We start from the raw sequence: 22239 nt of genomic DNA, 5'->3' as shown, positions 1-22239 counted from the left end.
CAGTGTGTATCCAGGAGTTTTCCCTTTTGAGTAAATGATTACCTGTCGGATACGTCCACCTACTCACAAGTTCAAGTGATGATCCCCTGGGATTTGAGAGATCAAATGTAAATGACAGCTACCTATCTATTTTATAATGGGGGAACTATGACTCTGATATATACCATCATATGACTTATTGTTTTTTTTTGTCATTCTAGGATTCTGTCTCTTGAGAAATTGATTACTTACTTGTTGTGTCCATATATATACATGGACTCAGTTGAGGGTATTTTGAGATCACATTCATTATTATATATTAATAGACATATGTCTATTTCATATATATTTAGGGGATGATTTGTACTTATAAATCCATTGTAGGGGCTAGATTCCTGTACGTGTCCCTTATTTTATGCATATTATCAATACCTGTATTGCTAACTTCAGATTTGATCCATATAGGAGGAGTATATAGTAACATATTCATTATTAGATGTGGTGTTTTAGGGAAGAGCCCTGGATATACTTTAACATAGAATTTATTCACCTATGCAGGGAATACATGAGTATGTAACCTATTTGAGGCTAGCATTCAAATAAGTCCACACAGACCATTAGGCATTGGGTAGTAGACACTTTGAGGTGAACATCCGAGGTGGGGACACAGATGGAGATCTTCTCAGGTTTGAGGGTCAATGGCATCCTTAATGGGATACCAGTATCCAAAAGGGCTAAAGGAAAATAATAGCCACTTACCTTATTTTTGAAGATTGAACATACATTAGGTAAAAATGTGATTTGATACATACCATCATGTGACCCATTGTGTACCCGGAATTCTCCCTACTGAGCAATAGACTACTTACCTGTTACACTCATTTATTCACAAATTCAAGTGATGATACCCTGAGATTTAAGAGATAAAATATAACAATAGCCACTTACCTTTCAATGATGGGGTAATTAAGATCTCGACGCACACCATGATACGTTTTATTAATCGATAGCTCTCATGGGATTCCTTCATTTGAGAAATTGATCACTTACCCGATGTGCCCACACATTTATGGATTCAATTGAGGGTACTGTGGGACCAAATTTACTATATGTCGGCAGATATCTGTCTAATTCTATACATTTCTAGTAGATGACACGTTCATTAGATTTTTTCTTGCAGAGGTCAAAATCTTACTTATATGTCTTATATGTTACAAATACTATTAATAACCATATTGATAAAGAAGGACTCAAAGCTTTAGATTAGATCTATATAGAAAGAGCATACAGCAATATACAATTCACCAGATGTGGTAATTTAGGGAATATTTTTGCATATACCTTATCATAAATTCATCCATATGTGTAGGGAATTTATAGGAAAATCATATTGAGTCCTCACAATCGGTTTAAATACTCTAATATAAATGTATATATATATATATATATATATATATATATATATATATATAAAAAGCAGGTAGGTCCGGCTCTCCCATTAGAATTACAGAAGCACTGGGTGCCCTCACATGGAATGAATACATACAGCGGGTTTGGTGCGGCACTCCTAGCGGCTGTCACAAATAGGCAAAAGGGTCCTCGGTGTGGACAACGTTTCAAAGCAGTTTAATATAGCTTTTTCGTCAGGTCATATGACCTGACGAAAAAGCTATATTAAACTGCTTTGAAACGTTGTCCACACCGAGGACCCTTTTGCCTATTTGTGACAGCCGCTAGGAGTGCCGCACCAAACCCGCTGTATGTATATATATATATATATATATATATATATATATATATATTATTATTTTCACCTTCACTTTTCTGCACGTTTATTTTATATAGCTTTTACTTCATTCATTTCACATGCTTTGTTTATTCTGCACATTCACATTAATTTATATAATATTTCTCACGACTCAATTTTGATAATTAATTTAATTAACAAGTAAAAATGTATACACTCTAAGGTCATTGACCAATATTTTGTTTTGCACCTATCACGGTCATAATTCTTAAATCACCATCACTCATACACATATAATATAAGCATTAAACCGCAGGACCATTAATATATTCATGCTCAGCATTAGCTAATAAATCCCAACACCAGAATTACCAGTCTAGGATTTCTATCAATGTATGATCCCCCTTCCATCTAAACTTATCTTATGATGGAGAGATATTATCCTAGAGATCATAATATGCAATTAAACGTTTAATAATATATGTAATTATACCCCCAAAAATCCAGTTTATGTAGTACAAATTCTCTATGATTCGATTACGTATAGATTCTCATCTGCTGAATGTGTTATTTAATTTCTCCTTTTATTTAACTCATGTTGATCCCCGGGATCTATTATGATCTGAGAATCATCTACCAGGATTGGACGTTTTAGACACATGACATGTGTGAGACAATCAGCGCTGCAGAAGTAAATAGGAGCCTTGGAGAGGACGATGTGATGCGCGATCACATGCTCACACACCCGTCCGTGATTGGCTCCCCTTTCCTTTATAGTCATTCTAGGTAGGGCAATCGGGTTTGTCCTGAAGAAGCTGGTGTGAAACGTGCACGTCGGTTGGCGTTTCAAAGCGGCATTGATATGCCTGCTTAATTCACTGTGAAAAATGTTTAAATTTAATCTAATGATGTAAAGAATTGTGTAACAATACGACCAGAAATATCCAAATGAATGACAACCAATCTAGTTTATCTATGAGATGTAAAGTGAGACAATACTTGAAGATAGGTTAGCACATACACACCTCAGGTTATCCGCGATATATAGTAAACTTCATGTGGTGGAATGCCTGAATGGAACTAGCACAGCACAGCGTATCTGTGATTTAATGGCTCCTTGAGAACATTTCCTATGATAGGCTTTCTTAGAAATACGGAGTCTCACATATGAGTGTAATTGAATCAATGTAATACGTGATATCAGGGCCATAACTAGGTGTGTGCGGAGGGGGTACCGCACATAGCGCTGCAGGCTAGGGGGCGCTGTTGGTGGCACTTGTCAATTATCTGCTTTAATTACTTTCACTTGCAGCTTCCCCTCTTTTTGAAGCCCAGCATCTCCTGACTGCACCTGTCTCCTACCTTGTCGCCTTCTGTCGCTAACACCTAAACAACATTCATAAACTCAACTTCAGATTTCTTTGTTATTCAGTCACACTATCCTTTATTACATTTAAAAATTCTGACATACCCGGAATTCAAACCCACTGCCTGTGGCACTGCAGTCAGACAGTTTATTCATTGAGCTATCTGCCCTTGCATAGAAAGGTAGATAATTCTAAGCTAGAGAATTCTATTTGAAGCTTACCTTGTACTTTGTGAAAAAATGATCAGCATTGCGGCTGAGCAGATCTATGTAGTGTGTGGCTGCAAGAGATTGCATGTGTGGCTGCACACTACATAGATCTGCTCAATTGCAATGCTGATTATGTTTTTATGATCTTACAGTAGCTTCGTATAGTGTACATAGTTTTTATGTAGGATCAAAAAGCTCAATGAGTAGGGTGTTTGATTCAAATTCAACAGGTTATAGGTTTGAATCCTGGGTATGGCAGTATATTGAAATGTGTTAATTAATAAAGGATATTGTAACTAAATAACAACAAGCTTTCTCTGTCTATTATATATATAATGTGGAAAGGATGTCATAGCATTGTCATGCCCCTTTCCAACGAGTCATGCGCCTTATGTCCCAATTGGAAAAATGTAAGGGGGAGCACCAATTCTCTCTCTGGCACAGAGCACCAAAAAGTCTAGTTACAGCTCTGCGTGATATACAGTAGCAGATCTTGCCACGGGCAAGCAGGACTTTTGCCAGGGGCGCCGCCTTCTGAAGGGCACCGTCGCCGTCCAGAGGGCGCCGCACCATGGCAAGATCCGCTGCTGATGTGCCGTCCGCCCCCCGCTGCCGCTGTCTCCCGCCATGAAGGGAACTAGACGCGTAGCATCTAGTTTCCCTTCGTAGAGAGGACGTTTACTGTGTGGTGCGCGATGACGTCATCGCGCACCGCACATCATTTCATCGGTGCTACTACTGTACAGGGGCGTAAGTGACAACGCCCCCTGTATGAAGCCACGCCCCCATCGCCTGCCCGGGGCGCTCAAAACCCTCGAGCCGGCCCTGGTGATATACCTGTGTTAGCTGGTCTGTATGCATATTAATTGGCATGAGACCTAACCAATATATGTATTAGTGCCTCCTTCATTAATATTCCATATCACGGAATTTAATGACTATATAGTGTCAGAAATATAAGTAAGATCCCATGCGATATAGCATGCCATAAGGACACATATCACATGGGGATGGGGATGTGATTGCATTTACTTAAATTAATTACCCTGTACAAACATTCCTGCAGCAGCACTTAATCACGTATCTCAGCGGCTTATGTAATAGTGTATGTGTAACCACGTATGTGCACATTATCAACTTTATGCATGTATTCCCCATAACAGGATTTTACAAGTGTACGCTGCTGATTATTTGAGCATATTAACAACATCTACAGCAGGAATAGATGTAATTATAGGGTACAGAACGGGACATAATTTCTCTGTCAAGTAACACCAGCACAAAATATATCATATCTACAATACCTCAAGGGACGATTAAATTAATTCTACTCTATTACAAGCTCCTTTAGAAAGGGAAAAGACCAAGCCACATAAAACTATAATAGTGTGGCAGCATCTGATAACAGCACAGTAACATTGTATGATACAATAAATTACAGCACGGCTCCCCTCAATTAGCCTTTAGCAACAGGCTTTATATGTTATATATACCTGCTATTGTGTTCACACTATGGGGTATATGCAATTGCGGTCGAATTCTGGCTGGAATTCGACTGTTTTTAAATTCGACACAATTCGACAGTCACATACCCTCCCTCCCCTGTCAGACGTGCATAGCACATAGCCGCTCCATTATCTTCAATGGTGGGAACTTTGCGGTCAGCGGTGAGGTTACTCGCGTTCAGCCGTAGTAGACTTGTAGTATTGCTGCAAAAAACAATATTCTTTTATTTAACAAGGCTATCAGCCCCCCATCCGCAGCCCATGGATGGGGGGGACAGCTTCGGGCTTCACCCCTGGCCCTTGAGTAGCTGGAGGGGGACCCCTTGATTTAAGGGATCCCCACTCCACCAGGGTACCCTGGCTAGTGGTGACTAGTTGGGGATTTAATGCCACGGCCGCAGGGACCGATATAAAAGTGTCCCCCGGCTGTGGCATTATCTCTCCAGCTAGTGGAGCCCGGTGCTGGTGTTAAAAATATGGGGTACCCCTACATCTTTTGTCCCCCGTATTTTTTGCACAAGGACCGGACGCAGAGCCCGGTTCTGGTTCTAAAAATACGGGGGATCACCTGTCAATTTTTCACCGTATTTTTACAACCAGAAAAAACTCAAAGAGCCCGAGGCTGGTTATGCTTAGGAGGGGGGACCCCACGCATTTTTTCTTGATTTTAACCCATTCCCACCCCTTCCCAATGAAAACCATGCTCTCTCTATTTTAGTCAGTTAAAAAATATATATTCTTTTAAAAATATATAAATAATACTTGTGGCTCCTAATAGACAAACCAGGTACATAATCCCTCCTAATATAAATAGATATGCTATTAGCAATAAAAAAACAAAAAAAAAAAACATGTTTTTACATTTTTTATTAGATTCCGCCAGCAAAGTGAGGCGGAATGAAATTGACGAAATGACTGTCGAAAAGCACTGTTGTCGAATCGACATTCTTCAATTGAATATACTTTTGTCGATAAGCCGCATTTTTACCACTGCAGACATGTCGAATTTGACAACTGTCAAATTTCAAAAAGTCCAATCTGAAACGTCCGTTTTTTTGTCGAAAAGTACTGTATTGCATTGTCGAATTTAAAATGCCCCGTTTTTCGACATTTGCGGCAATTCGACTGCAATTACATATACCCCATCATTACAGTACTGCCAGCAGGAGAACTGCATAGCAACACTGTAACAAATGTGTTACACCGCAGCCTGCTCTCCCTCTGTGAAGGGAAGGATTTAAGCCGTATCAGCTACAATCAATGTCAGAGTATGTAGCAATTGGATAAGCACCAATGTATAAATAAATCGGCTACAGTGAGGTTCTTTTCAATCCACCTTTCAATAACAGGCTTTTACATGATATGTGCTTCTACTACTTCATTTATGTTTAAACTATCTCACGATTTGAGTCATCCACAAATGAAATGATATGTTAAGAATGACTAATGAGCTGTTTATTTAAACAGTTCAGACAACCAATTAGGTTGAGAACCCCATAATGAGAAATGGTAATATACCCCAATATTAGGAGACTATAGATAACTCCTTGGCTGGATTAATCACTCAATACTGTAAAACACCATACATGAATGTGACTGTCACCCCTTGGTATATATAAAAAAATGACCACAGGTATACCACAAGGGACTAATGATATATTATAATCCAATCCTAAGGGAAGAGATAGAACAGTAAATGTAATATTGTGACACATCCCACAATATTCTATTGAACATAGAACTGCATAGGTGGTACTACTTGTGTCAATTCATATAGTAAGTGTGGGATTGTGGGATCATTACTCAAGGGGTGTGGACTTACAGTACATTAATACGACTAGAGGTTATATAACAATGATTACAGACTTACTGTAAGGGATTTAGGACATATTGTGGGATCCGAATAACTTGCTCAATATTGTGATCTATCCCACAGTAATGTGTTGGACCTAGAATTGTATAGGTGGTATTACCTGAGATAGTTGATATACTACGATTGGGGATGATTAACATTAAAAGTTATATTTTATACAAATTAATAATTTTCTCTCTATCTTAGTGCGCCAACAAAGAGACAATCTTCTCTTTCTTACCTTTCCCTACACCATGAGCCATAATGGCTTAAGGAAAATAACATAAACATATAGTATGTTCCCCACACTGACCATGGCATATGAAGATATAATGACACTAGGAATATGTACAAAATGATGTTTTGATAAGATACTGATGAATATGTACTTGAGCAGAAGAAGAAATATATCACTTATCAATTGAGACACGCTTACCAAAAGTATCTATTTATATTTCGTGGTTATAGAGCTAAAATACTATGATTTACAATTTATTTACTATAAAAAAAATACCCTTACTGATATGCCTTTTGGCTTGCTATATAGACTTGTGATAGACCTAGGAAGTTTTACTTTTATGGACTAGCTAAAAATATAAAGGCTACAAGCACGTCTATAGGACTCATTAATGAAGAAATGAGAGACATTAGAGAAGGTATGATTCAATATCCAGTAGCCATCGATTAGTTACTGCTCAGAGAAGGTAGCGGATAGGAACAATTTAAAGGAATGTGTTTTAATATCTCAGATAATTACAATCCCATTGAACAGAAGCTTAAATTACTACAAGATTTACAGGAACACATGAACCAATCGGCTGATTGGGATCTTTTTGGATGGATGGGAGCTAGTATTTCTAAGTGGCTATATCAAGTGTTACATTATGTCATGATGATAATTCTTATGATTCTCATAATCTATGTAAGCATCAAATGTCTGCCGGCCCTTGGTCGTCAGTGTGGCAAAATACTAACACCCCAAAGAAAGCCAAAAACTAATCTTATGGTGATGACCCCGGTTACTTACACTGCGGTAGCCCACACATGATCACACTAACAGAAATATACACTTAATAGGTGCGTACATGCTTTTGCTTCATACACACACACAGCAAGAAGAACCTCAACCTATAGCCAGGGTAAAGAAACAACATGTTCTGTCGCTACCTCTTCCATTTCTCTTATCTATACAAGTTTTCGGGAGGGTTGAGACTTTTCGCATCGATACTCAGTGGACTAGTGCCAGCGATTGCATCCAGAGAACGGGTTTTCCTTATTCTATCTCACATCTCACACTACTCCACTCATCACCAGACAAATCATTTACACATGGTGAGTATTTGATTTATTATATGATTGTTGTTTAGAGATTAAACAAAACAGTGGAATGTTGGAAGTTATATCAAATATCCTGTATTGTCTCATTAATTGTGCTATGATTCTTGATATTCTAATGTTCCCTTAAACAGTGTCTTCTTTTAGTATAGAGTTACTATGCACAGAGTAATATTCTCCCACAATCCTTGAGCATCATTTGATTAGGTGTTTATGTGGCTAGTAGCAAGGCCTGTGTGTAGATAACGAGAGCTCAATGATATTGTATGAGACTTTGTGGAAGAACAAGAAGGACATATCATGGAATATCTGATGGACCTTCACTTTAGACAACACGTTATTATGAACAAGAATGACCTTTATGACAATAAAGACTATTAGAGAACTTAATATGTATAGAAGATTCAAGATTCATGGACAAGTCTGCCATCTTATGGATAAACCACTCTCTTTAATTAGCTAATCTGACCATATTTGGCATTTCCCCTTATTGTTCATCAACCAATATATCTCCATGATTTAATCTATATGTACGCCTTGTGTGTAAATAAGCTCTGAATAATTGTATAATGTTATGGTATAAATAATGTAAAGTCAGTGTTCTAAAGACACAGGCTCATTGATGAATTCTGTCTTGGTCCATGCTCCTCTGTGCAGAATATTGGGAGTGGTTCCCTCTTTGATAATAAATTCTATATGCTGAATATCATCACAATGGAGAACTCTCTATTATTATTATAATTCGTCTTTAACACCAGACTTGTTGTATTGGGACTGTTTTCTTTTGTTTTCACTTGAGACGGAAAGGGCTGAAAAGCCAGAATTTTAGGCTTGAATTTGTATGTGGAAGGAAACTTCACTTTTTTGGAGTCTGCTTCTGACTCCAAGATACTGGTTAATTCTTTATCAAAAAGAATATCTCCAGTAAAAGGTAAACACTCCAAAACCTTTTTGGATTCTGAATCAGCTTTCCATGTACGTAGCCAAACTGCTCTGCGAGCGGCTACTGCTGAAGCTGATGCCTGAGAGGCAATAGTACCCATATTCAAGGCTGCTTCTTCCAAAAACATTGCAGCCTGTTTGACATGTGCTACGTGAGATTTCTGCTCTCTAGATGCAATTGAAAGATCCATTTCCAATGCATCAGCCCAGGCAGCCACTGCTTTTGCCAGCCAGGCTGAAGCTTTGATTGATCTTATGATTGCCCCAGACGGGGCAAAATATTTTTTTTGCCAAAAACCATCCACTCTCCTATCCATGACACCATTTAATGATGTTGAAGGCAGAGGTAATGTGGATATTCCCACTAATAGAATTACATGCGTATCTACTTTGGGGGCCACCTCCCTATTTAAACAGTCCTCAGCCAGAAGAGGATAACTGGAATTCCATTTCCTTGGAATTCTAAATTTCTTACTGGGTGTAACCCAAGCCTCTTCTATAAATTTCCTTCAGCTGTCCTGACCCAGGAAACTCAGTCCTGACTGTTTTGGGACATTTAAACACAGGTGACTTGGATTTTAACACAGGCTCTGCTGATTATTCTAAGGATAGAATGGCTTTCATCGCATTAATTAACTCAGATACGTCCCCTGAGCTGAGACCTTCCGCCTCAGCTTCGTATGCAGAAGCAGAGTATAATGAGTCTTCATTCTCCAACGAATCCTCATCTGAAGCATGTGTAGACTGTAAAGATATTGTTTCATGTCTATGTGATTTACTTACCACTGTCCTTTCAGCCTGTTTTTGTTGTGAGGCTGCTGCTTCCCCTGCTGGATGTGATAAACCCCAGGTGGAATGCTGCATGTAAGGGTTAATAGTGTAACCTAACCCTGGTACAGAAGTTGGAATTATCTGCTCAGCTACACTGGATATTGTCTATAAAAAGGTAGCCCATGGGGGTTCAACTTGCACCTGTGTCCTGCTTGAATTTGTCAAGACTTTGATGAAAGCTAAAACTATGTTTCTGAACCAGATCCTGAGAGGTTAACCCAGCTTTGACTAACATGATATGAGTGTTGGTGCTGCTGTGAGTGTATTTTCCTCACCCTTGCTGCTCTTAGACATGATAAATAATCAGACACTTGCACAGTGTACTACACAATTTGTGACTGTAATCACTTAAAATTTTGTTAAAGTGACATAAAATCCGACCCTACCCTGCTTTGTACAAGCATTGAAGATCGGAATAGTCAGAAAAAACTGACATAATTATAGTAAATGCAGCAGTCACAGGTTATACATTAGTATAATCAGCAATATGAGCACATAGTCAACTACAAATACATTTCAAGTAAGTAGGAGAAACATATTACTGAGATAGAGCATCAAGCGACTGGAACCGGAAGTGACATTGGGCGCGCACACACAAGGACGCACACGAGGATGGAGCGACAAGGTGCTAGAGCCGTGAGCCGGGGGAGCCAGAAGCCGGCAGCAAGGGGGAAGCCAGCGGCCGGGGAGAGACAATAGTCAAGAGGAAGCAGAGGCCGGAGGAAGCCAGCAGCTGGTGGGGAAGGGAGCCTGCAGCCGGGGAGAACAACTTCTGTGCACAGATCAGTGGAGCAGGGAGCAGATAATTATTAACTTTCCCTATTAGCTTTTCCCACTGTGTTGTATAACTGATTGTCTTCCTTTGTCCATTACTGTATTTTATTGTTGAGTCCCTGTATTTGTACTAAATGTATCCTTATCCTATCCATTTATTTATATATATTTGTTTTTATTTATTGTCCCTTATTCCTTTATTTTATTTATTTATTATTTGTCAGTGAGACAGTGTCTCTGGCACAGCTGTGTAATCATGATGTGAGTGTGTGTGCTGAGTAGTGAGTACTGCTAGCAGCAAGTCTCACAGCTTAACTGCAGTGTAGCAGTGTGGTGGGGGTGGGGAGAAGGGGGTTGCTACACCAATGAGTCAAGGAGAGGAGGAGTGGTTGGATGGGACTCACACAGCAGGTGGTGAAAAGCTTAAAAAGGAGGAGTGGTTGGAAGGGGAAGGAACTGGTAGGTGTAGAAGGGATTAGTGAGGGTAAGGACTCTCAAGGGAAATTGGAGTGGGATCCCACAGGTACCAAACTGGGTAAAGAGCAGCTTTTAGGAAGGAAATTGGTGAGCCAGTCCCTGTGGTTGACCCTTCTCTGCCTCATGCGGGATGGATCCTTGGAATCTCCAGTTCCTCAGGAGGCTGTGGATTCATCTTGCCCACTACCTGGTGGTTCTGTGGTCATCTCAGGCCATGAACCTCCCAGATGCCTGGCCTCCAGATTAACATGTAATGGTCATGGAGGTGGTCCTGGGCTCTGTAGAGGAGGAGGTGGAACAAGCAAAGGAAAGTTGTGTCCCTTCAGAAGGGGCAGTGGTGGACATTGTGAATGGTGAAGGGAAGGTTTTGTGGGTGAAGAGGGAGTTATGCCATATATCCCAGAAGTATGGGTCCTCAGCCTATATGATGTGCCACCATTAATGTGGCTTCTGTCTTGTCCGACCAAGCTTGATTTATGGGCTTTGTCATTTTTTTAAGCAGGATAAAGGCTGAGTTTTTTATTTCTGCAGTAGACTAGAATAAGTCCAGACAGTCCACTTCCATTATACCACCGGAATGTGACGGTCAGTGACCACCGTGCCATCACTTACCTGTATGCTTACACGAAACAGAATGATGGAACACTTACACGGTTTCTTTACATCTTCTGGGGTCCACTCCGAGATTAGACATTATGGCGTAATTACTCAGATAGGAATATAAAACAGAATAAAAATAAAAGCTATGATGCAATAATTAGATGCAAACAAAAGCTTTTATTATGATATCAGAGGAGTATCCGCACCATATAGATGTAACATACAACAAACCACCGCAGATGGAACCCGGGTGACTCTAATGCACATGATAATGTACAGGGTATATATGGATAGGATCTTGTATCAGAAAACACTCAGCACTCCTTATCAAGATGAGTGTCAGGAACAAGTTAGGCAAACTACAAGTGAAAACACGTTCCAATGGCCGCCATATTGTCGTGCAGCAATACAGATTGTGCAAACTGGTATTAGACATTCACATTTACACAAAGCACAAGATACAAAATAAACAGCAGAAAAAAGACCTAAGCATTTGGGATGTATTATTTAGGAAGTAAATAGAGGTACATTAATGAAAAGCGTGAGTAACAGTCATCAGTCTGCTTGTGAAGGTCTCTAGAGTGGAGGCCTCTTGGACTGTGCAAGGCAGTGAGTTCCATGGTCAGGGCTGCAAAGCTAAACGTTCAACCCTTAAATGAATGACAGGAGATTCTTGGTACTGCTGGTAACAGTCCTTCATCTGTAGAAGCAAGCAAGCAGGGCAGTAAGGAGGCAGAAGCTGCTTCTAGTACCTTGGACCATGTAATGTTGAGCTGGGAAAGTCAGTTAGCCAATTATGAAATAGATTTGTCATCTTACAGGCAGCCGGTGAAGGGAGCAGAGAATGGATGTTATGTGGCAGGAACGGGCTGGTTAGGTAACAGCTTGGCTGCTGCATTCTGTACTAGCTGCAAGCTCTGTAATTCTTTTGCTGGGTGACCCAGGTAGATGGCATTGCAGTAGTCTATGAACTTCTGAGGGAATCAAGTGCTTGATTCTGGCTATGGTCCACAGATGGAAGAATGAGGATTTGTATGTGGCAGATACCTGATGTATGTGTCAGCCACATACCAGGACAACACAAAGATTCAGCACATGTTCAGTATTTTCAATTCTGAGCACCAAAGCATAAATCCAGATGGTTGGTAAAGCTGTAGTCTTGTCCTTTGTTGGTGAGCTTCTATTATGTTTCACAAAGACTGAGTCACAGCCAACTGGCATCATCCACCCCTGGAGCTCAGCTAGACAACCATTTAGGATTGGTATTAGGCTCTCAGTACATGGAGCAAAAAGCAGGTCATCTGCATAGCAGTGGTAGACCAGGCCATGACGTCTGATTATATCACCCAGTGGTAGCATTTATATTGCATAAAGCATAGGAGATAGGATTGACCCTTGAGGAACATTGCATGACAGTGATAATTATACTCCAGAAGATGTAAATGGTTCCGTACTTGGGTAATGTCTAATATGTTCAACAAGAGCGGATTTATTTCTCTCACAGCATGAAAATGGCTTCTCATCTGTGAAATCGCTGATGTTTAACAAGAACTGATTTAAATGCAAAACATTTCCCACACTCAGAACAGGAATACGGCCTCTCACCTGTGTGACTTCTCTGATGTGTAACAAGATGTGATTTTGTTGCAAAACATTTTCCACACGCAGAACAGGAATACGGCTTCTCACCTGTGTGACTTCTCTGATGTGTAACAAGATCTGATTTCTGTGCAAAACATTTCCTACACTCAGAACAGGAATATGGCTTCTCACCTGTGTGACTTCTCTGATGTGTAACAAGATGTGATTTTGTTGCAAAACATTTTCCACACGCAGAACAGGAATACGGCTTCTCACCTGTGTGACTTCTCTGATGTGTAACAAGATGTGATTTTGTTGCAAAACATTTCCTACACTCAGAACAGGAATATGGCTTCTCACCTGTGTGACTTCTCTCATGTTCAACAAGACCTGATTTCTGTGCGAAACATTTCCCACACTCAGAACAGGAAAATGGCTTCTCACCTGTGTGAGTTCTCTTATGTGTAACAAGATTTGATATACATGCAAAACATTTCCTACACTCAGAACAGGAATATGGCTTCTCACCTGTGTGACTTCTCTGATGTGTAACAAGAATTGATTTATATGTAAAACATTTCCCACACTCAGAACATGGAAATGGCTTCTCAACTGCCTTAGCTGGTTGATTGGTAATAGGCTTTGTGTTCTGTGTAAAATATTTGGCATCTATAGAACAGGGAAACTCTGTATCTACTCTCAGAGCTGTAACAGATGCACCAATATCAGAGTGATCAGGAGAACATTTCCCAGGACCAGAGGGATCAGCTAATAGAGCTGGATGTAGAATTGGGGTAATGGGGTTATCTCCTGGAGAATCCTGTCTACTGTCATTATCGGTTATTTCAGAATCCAGGGATAACATTAGATGTCCTTCTGAGATGTTCCTGCTTGTGTGCCCATCTGCTGGAAATAAAATACATTAATATATAAAATGAGTAGACAAGACCCAGGGTGTTATAGGACACAATATATAATTCTATAACTGACATTTTTTACCTGAAATCATTGCTTTTATGTTTATTAAAAAACAAAAAAGCTAGGATGCTTAGACTGGAGCTTGATCAACACTGAACGCTCATGTGGGATTACTAGAGGAGACATGGACACTCATGTGGGATTACTAGAGGTGACATGGACGCTCATGTGGGATTACTAGAGGTGACATGGACACTCATGTGGGATTACTAGAGGTAACATGGATGCTCATGTGGGATTACTAGAGGTGACAAATGCAAAATCATGCACTTGGGTCTCAAAAATCCAAAGGCTAAATATAGTATTAATGGCGCTATACTGGAAACTACCGAGGAGGAAAGGGATCTAGGAGTCACTATTTCAGATGACTTAAAGGCAGGTAAGCAATGTAACAAAGCAATCAGGAAAGCTAGTCAGATGCTTAGCTGCATTGGGAGAGGAATCAGCAGCAGAAAGAAGTAATAATGCCACTGTATAGGTCATTGGTACAGCCTCATCTAGAATACGGTGTTCAATTCTGGAGGCCATATCTTCAAAAGGATATTAATACATTAGAAAGTGTACAAAGAAGGGCAACTAAAATGGTGCATGGCCTACATCACAAAACATACCCAGAAAGACTAAGAAATCTCAATATGTATAGTTTGGAGCAGAGAAGGGAAATGGGGGACATGATAGAAACTTTCAAATATAATCAAGGGTTTTAACAAAGTCCAGGAGGGAAACATTCTCCAAATGAAGAGAAGCAATAGGACACGGGGATATGCCCTGAGACTGGAGGGGGATGGGGAGGGGGGGGGGGGGGTTCAGGTGAAATTTGCGGAAAAATTACTTCACAGAAAGGGTAGTGGACAAGTGGAATAGTCTCCCATCGGAGGTGGTAAAGGCTAAGACAGTAGAGCAATTTAAACATGCCCTAAGGATAGACCCAAGGATATCCTTACAATGAAATAAGGATCAAATAAGGTTAGAGATAAAAATAATGTAGAAAAAAAAAAGGGGGGGCAGACTAGATGGGCCAAGTGGTTCTTATCTGCCGTCAAATTCTATGTTTCTATGACATGGACGCTCATGTGGGACTACTAGAGGTGACATGGACGCTCATGTGGGATTACTAGAGGTGACACGGGCGCTCATGTGGGATTACTAGAGGTGACATGGACGCTCATGTGGGATTACTAGAGGTGACATGAGCGCTCATGTTGGATTACTAGAGGCGACATGAGCGCTCATGTGGGATTACTAGAGGTGACATGAGCGCTCACGTGGGATGATTAGAGGTGACATGGACGCTCATGTGGGATTACTAGAGTTGACATGGGCGCTCGTAGGTTTACTAGAGGTGACATGGGCGCTCATGTGGGATTACTAGAGGTGACATGGATGCTCATGTGGGATTACTAGAGGTGACATGGACGCTCATGTGGGATTACTAGAGGTGACATGGACGCTCATGTGGGATTACTAGAGGTGACATGGACGCTCATGTGGGATTACTAGAGGTGACATGAACGCTCATGTGGGATTAATAGAGGTGACATGGACGCTCATGTGGGATTACTAGAGGTGACATGGACGCTCATGTGGGATTACTAGAGGTGACACGGACGCTCATGTGGGATTACTAGAGGTGACAAGGGCGCTCATGTGGGATTACTAGAAGTGACACGGACGCTCATGTGAGATTAGTAGAGGTGACACGGACGCTCATGTGATATTAGTAGAAGTGACACGGACGCTCATGTGAGATTAGTAGAGGTGACACGGACGCTCATGTGAGATTAGTAGAGGTGACACGGATGCTCATGTGGGATTACTAGAGGTGACAGGGCCGCTCATGTGGGATTACTAGAGGTGACACGGACGCTCATCTGAGATTAGTAGAGGTGACACGGACGCTCATGTGAGATTAGTAGAGGTGACACGGACGCTCATGTGGGATTACTAGAGGTGACATGGCCGCTCATGTGGGATTTCTAGAGGTGACACGGATGCTCATGTGGGATTACTAGAGGTGACATGGACGCTCATGTGGGATTACTAGAGGTGACATGGACGCTCATGTGGGATTACTAGAGGTGACATGGACGCTCATGTGGGATTACTAGAGGTGACATGGACGCTCATGTGGGATTACTAGAGGTGACATGGGCGCTCATATGGGATTACTAGAGGTGACATGGATGCTCATATGGGATTACTACAGGTGACATGGGCTTTGCAATAATAAAACAGCAAAGATGAGAAAGTGCTGTCCTGTTTGCTCACTAATAATAGGATTTTAATATACCTACCAGTAAATCTTTTATTTGCAGTCCGTAGAGGATGTTGGGGATGCATCAAAGACCGTGGGGTATAGACGGGTCCTGTGGAGCCTTGGGCACTATAAAATTTGAATAGTGTGGGTTGGCTCCTCCCTCTATGCCACTCCTCCAGACCTCAGTTTAGGAACTGTGCCTGAGGAGATGGACAACCTCGAGAGAGGATACTACAAAATTGTGTGGTGAGATTTCACCAGATCACACTGAATTTATAACATGCAACCACATGTAACTCAATGAAAACATGTCAGTATACATGACCAAAGAGTGGCAACAAATGCTGCCATTACTGAACAAGTAACAACCGTACAGGAACACATCAGCACTGGGCGGGCGCCCAACATCCTCTACGGACTACGAGAAAAGGATTTACCGGTAGGTATATTAAAATCCTATTTTCTCTTATTTCCTAGAGGATGTTGGGGATGCATCAAAGATCATGGGGCCTATACCAAAGCTCCCACTAGGGGAGGGAAAGTGCTGATGTACCCTGCAAACTAATTGACCCAACTGGAGGTCATCAGAGGCCAAAGTATCAAACTTGTAGAACTTAGCAAATGCGTTTGATCCTGACCACGCAACTGCTCAGCAAATTTAAGTGCCGAGACACCTCGGCCAAATGTCCAGGAAGAGCCCACTATACGAGTAGAGTGATGCTTTACCGATTTAGGTTCCGGCAAACCTGCCGCAGAAAACATGCTGAATAGTACATTCGATCCAGCGAGAAATAGTTTGCTTAGAAGCAGCACACCCAATTTTAATTGGGATCATGAAGTACAAACAATGCTTCCGACTTTATAAGAGGAGCAGTCCTCTTCACATATACCTTCAAAGCCCGGACCACGTCCAAGGACTTACTGAAGTAGAAATGTCAGTAGCCACTGACACCACAACAGGTTGGTTGATATGAGAAACTGACACAACCCTTGGAAGGAATTGTTGACGCATCCTTAGCGCAACTCAAAGCTCATGAAAAAACAAAGAGGGCTCTTGTGGGATAAGGCCCCACATTCCAACACCCGCCTTGCAGATGCCAATGCTAACAAAGTGATCAGCTTTCATGTAAGAAACTGAAATTCTGCCTCTCATAAAGGTTCAATGAATCCGAATGCAGGACTTGTAACATAACAGCAACATCCTATGGCTCCGTAGGAGGCACAAAAAAAAAGAGGCTGTATACGTAGAACCCTTTTCAAGAAAGTTTGCACCACAGGAAACGCAGCCAATGGTTTCCGGAACAAAAAACAAAGAAGGCCGAAAACTGGACCTTGAGCAAGCCTAATCGTAGGCACACAACCACACGGAACTGTGGAAATAAAAGGAAAGACCTAAGTGGAACCCCACCAAAGGAAGTTTCTTGGACGTACACCAAAACATCTTTCCTCCAATAATTATGGTAAAGTCTTGACGTGACTCCATCCCCTGCCTGAATAGCATAGGGATGACTTTGCTCGGAATACCATTCCGAGCTAATATCAGGCGCACAACTTCCATATCATCAAACTGATATGCGGTAAGTGTTTATTAAGAACTGACCCCTGCAGACGCAGGTCCTTTTGATGATGCGGAAGCCTTCGAACCTTAGAAAGTAACCTGAGAGCCTGAAAACAAGCTCTCCTTGGCCGTCCCAGGGCAATGAGGGACGCCAGATTTTATGTTCCATTAAGTGTAACTGGAGGGAACACCTCCATTGACTAAACGCCCCTGGAACCAACAGAGGGCTGACTGCCACTGAATGTGGGTTTGTTCTGGAACCCAGTGTTCAAAACTTTATTTTGAGATAAAACATTTGTTCCACCCTACAGAGGAACGTCCCAAATGTTTTAGTTTTTTGACGTAAACTATGTCAGTCCGACCTTCGTTACAGAATGTTTGTGTGAAGAAGTCAGACAAGTCGTGGAAGTTCTCCCCTTGCGCGAATGTCTGTCAAATTTTCTCCTGAGAGAGGAGGATCCAGGTCCGACTTCTGAACCTGCGTTCCTCGAGTAGATGGAACCATTTTACCCCTTTTCAGGGAATGAAATCTAGGTGGAAGCTCAACGGCGTACTCACCGTTACATCCTAAAATGTGCTCTGAACACTTGTCCTAGAGATTTCGCTAGAAGAACTCGTTCTGGAATCGTTAAATTACGCCACAGCAGTGCTGTGAGATATTATGGGATTAGGGAAGATGTGAATATCTGGACATGGACCCTCTGCAACTACGAGAGGCCTAAGAACCTCCGGAACTGATCTAACAGAGCAGCACTGCCAATCATATATAGGTACGAAGCAGAGGTCAAGTGGGAAGCGCGCCTAGCCCCGCCAGTCATAGAGACTGCCTTTCCAAATGGAAATCAGAGATTTAGTTTCCAAATTAATTTTGATAATTCCACCAGGTGGGAGCCAGTTAAGTCATTGACTTGCGACCGTAGGTAATGCATACCCGTAGCGGATCCCTGTCTCCCACCTGAGTGGACTTCCAGGGGGAAGCGTCATGCGAAAATAGTAGGTGGAACAGATGTCATATTCTGTTCCTGCCCCTCCTTTCCCGAAAAAAAGGCGGGGACCTCGGGACCTTACCGTTATCCGGCTCCTAGGGTCAAGAAAAGAGCATCCCTACCAATCGAACATTTATATACATATATAAAATTCTAACAGAGGTCCTGCATACTTTCCAATAGTACTGGAAACCCATGCACCCACAATAGGTGGCCTGAAGACAGTTTTACTGGCCGAGTATATAAATCAGAGTGTAGGCTCAAGTATGCGGCCAGCCTGTTCTTTCAGTGAAGCTGAACCGGGGACGGGTCAGGTAATAGTAATCTGATAATATGGACACAGCGGTGTGCACCACAGGAGAAATCTCCCAATATGTCTTATCCTTTTCAGGACACGGCTAAGCCGTGAAAATACCCTTAAGAATCAGGACTTATGTGCCTGGGATTTTCCAGGTGTGTTCAAACATAGCATCCGAAATAGGGGATGTTATCACAGGCTTCGTATTTATAGTAAAATATTCTCTTATCTCCTGTACAGGAGTGTAACAGCGATTTCTAACTCTTCCCCGAAGTTTGCATCATAGTTTGAATACACTTTGTTAGGATAGCATTCTGTCTACAGATCCCCTCTCACGTCCCCGTGTCGACATCTGACGACTTGCATTATACGTGTAAAAGCACGCTTCGAGGGACATGAAGGGTCTGAAGAAGTTTTCAGACTGTATAAATATATCATTCAACTGAGAAATTATAAACTTAACTTCTCTAAATCCTCATCATGGGGACCAGGAGACACGACACCGTCCTGTCTTACTGACATGAAGCAATAGCTGAATTACATTCTGCATTGACTGACGTATATATATATATTTTCCTTATAGACATGATATACTGTAATGTTACACATACACAGATACACAGTGTGTATACTGATTTATCAGATTAATAGGACAGGAATTCATACAGTCCACATCCTCTGATATACTCTTTAGACTGATAATGTGAACTTTCACCCTCATACCCAGACGGTCTGCAACATTTACCTCAGAGAATAATCAGATCAATACAGAAGTATGAACCAGCCACATACCAGCGCTAATAGAAACTTTTTTTATAACCTTCTACTGAATTAATACATTAACATCATCCCAAAATACATCCCCCTATACTTATAACACCCTGTTACCAGTGAGTTATGAGCAGTGGTGCAAGTATGCGGGTACGGGTGGGTACGGCGTACACTTTAGAATTTAGCCGTGGGTATGCCGTACCCACACAGACGGGCCGCCGCTCCTCTTCCCTCCCTGCCTCTGCTGCTCCCCACACCGCCGCTGATGTGAGGGGAGGAGAGTGCAGCCTGCGCTTCTCCTTCCCCTCAGTCTCCGGCGGTTGCGAGTGTCTTCGTTCAAGTCAGCGCCGCCCATGAGCCAATCAGAGCTCGCGGGACCGATTCTCCAGAAGAAGTAAGGGTCATCGATCTTCCAGCAGAAGATCCAGCAGATCCGCATACCAAGCCCTCCTTGGCCAGTCCGGAGCAATGAGGATTGCCAGAACCTTTGTTCTTCTTACAAGTTGAAGAACTGTTGGAATCAGAGGAAGTGGAGGGAACACATACACTGACGTGAAAACCCACGGTGTTACCAGTGCATCCACCGCCAATGCCTGCAGGTCTCTCGACCTGGAACAGTACCTCCGCAGCTTCTTGTTGAGATGGGAGGCAATCATGTCTATGTGAGGAACCCCCCACCAACCGGTTACCTCCTCGAACACCTCCAGGTGGAGACCCCTCTCTCCTGGATAGAGATAGTGTCTGCTGAGGAAGTCTGCTTCCCAGTTGTTTACTCCCGGAATGAAGATTGCGGACATCGCCACTGCGTGCCTTTCTGCCCAGAGGAGGATTCTTGACACCTCCGACATTGCAGCCCTGCTCTTCGTTCCGCCTTGTCGGTTTATGTAGGCCACGGTGGTCACGTTGTCCGACTGCACCTGAACAACTCGATCCTGTAGGTGGTGTGCTGCTTGAAGAAGGCCGTTGTACACGGCCCTTATCTTCAGGATGTTTATTGGGAGAAGAGATTCTTGATACGACACCATCCTTGGAAGGTTTCTCCCTGAGCGACTGCTCCCCAACCTCTTAGACTTGCATCCGTAGTTAGAAGAATCCAGTCCTGAACCCAGAACCTTCGGCCTTCCAGAAGGTGTGGTAGTTGTAGCCACCAGAGGAGCGAAATCCTGGCTCTTGGTGACAGACGTATCCTCTGGTGCATATGTAGGTGAAATCCCGACCGATGGTCCAAGAGATCCATCTGAAAGGATCGAGCATGAAACCTTCCGTGCTGCAGAGCCTCGTAGGAGGCAACCATCTTCCCCAGAAGGCGGATACACTGATGAACCGATACCCGGGAAGGCTTCAAGACACCCCGGACCATTGTTTGAATCACCATGCTTTCTCTACCGGTAGAAACACCTTCTGCACCTCCGTGTCGAGGATCATTCCCAGGAAAGACAGCCTCCTTGTTGGCTCCAGATGAGACTTTGGAAGGTTCAGGATCCAACCGTGCTCCTTGAGCAGATGTGTTGTGAGAACAATGGATCTTAATAACTTCTCCCTGGACGAAACCTTGAGCAGGAGATCGTCCAGATACGGAATTATGTTCACCCCCTGCTTGCGGAGGAGAACCATCATCTCTGCCATCACCTTGGTGAAGACCCTCAGTTGAAATGGATACTGTTCGTTTAACAGTGCAAACCTGAGATAAGCCTGATGCGGCGACCAAATGGGAATGTGGAGGTACGCATACTTGATGTCCAGGGACACCAGGAATTCCCCCTCCGTCAGTCCTGAGATGACAGCTCTCAGAGACTCCATCTTGAACTTGAACTCCCTGAGATAAAGGGTCAAAGACTTTAAACATAGAATTTGTTGGCAGATAATAACCACTTGGCCCATCAGTCTGTCCCTTTTTTTATTACATTATTTTTATCTCTAACCTTGTTTGATCCATATTTCTTTGTAAGGATATCCTTATGTCCATTCCATGCATGTTTAAATAGCTCTACTGTCTTAGCCTCTACCACCTCCGATGGGAGGCTATTCCACTTGTCCACTACCCTTTCTATGAAATAATTTTTCCGCAAATTTCCCCTGAACCTCCTCTCCTCCAGTCTCAGTGTATGTCCTCGTGTCCTATTGCTTCTCTTCATTTGGAGAATGTTTCCCTCCTGGACTTTGTTAAAACCCTTGATATATTTGAAAGTTTC

General features: G+C 42.2%; 1 pseudogene; it reads right to left on the bottom strand.

Annotated features, from left to right (window-relative positions):
• Window positions 1–11786: 11786 nt before the first annotated feature.
• The window catches only part of LOC134983912 (gastrula zinc finger protein XlCGF57.1-like), a 142832-nt pseudogene continuing 132379 nt past the window's right edge, over window positions 11787–22239 (bottom strand).

The sequence above is a fragment of the Pseudophryne corroboree genome, assembly GCF_028390025.1.
Source record: "Pseudophryne corroboree isolate aPseCor3 chromosome 3 unlocalized genomic scaffold, aPseCor3.hap2 SUPER_3_unloc_29, whole genome shotgun sequence".
In the NCBI taxonomy this organism is placed as follows: domain Eukaryota; kingdom Metazoa; phylum Chordata; class Amphibia; order Anura; family Myobatrachidae; genus Pseudophryne; species Pseudophryne corroboree.
Note: the sequence above shows the minus strand (reverse complement) of the source record. Positions and strands in the feature narration are given on the sequence as shown.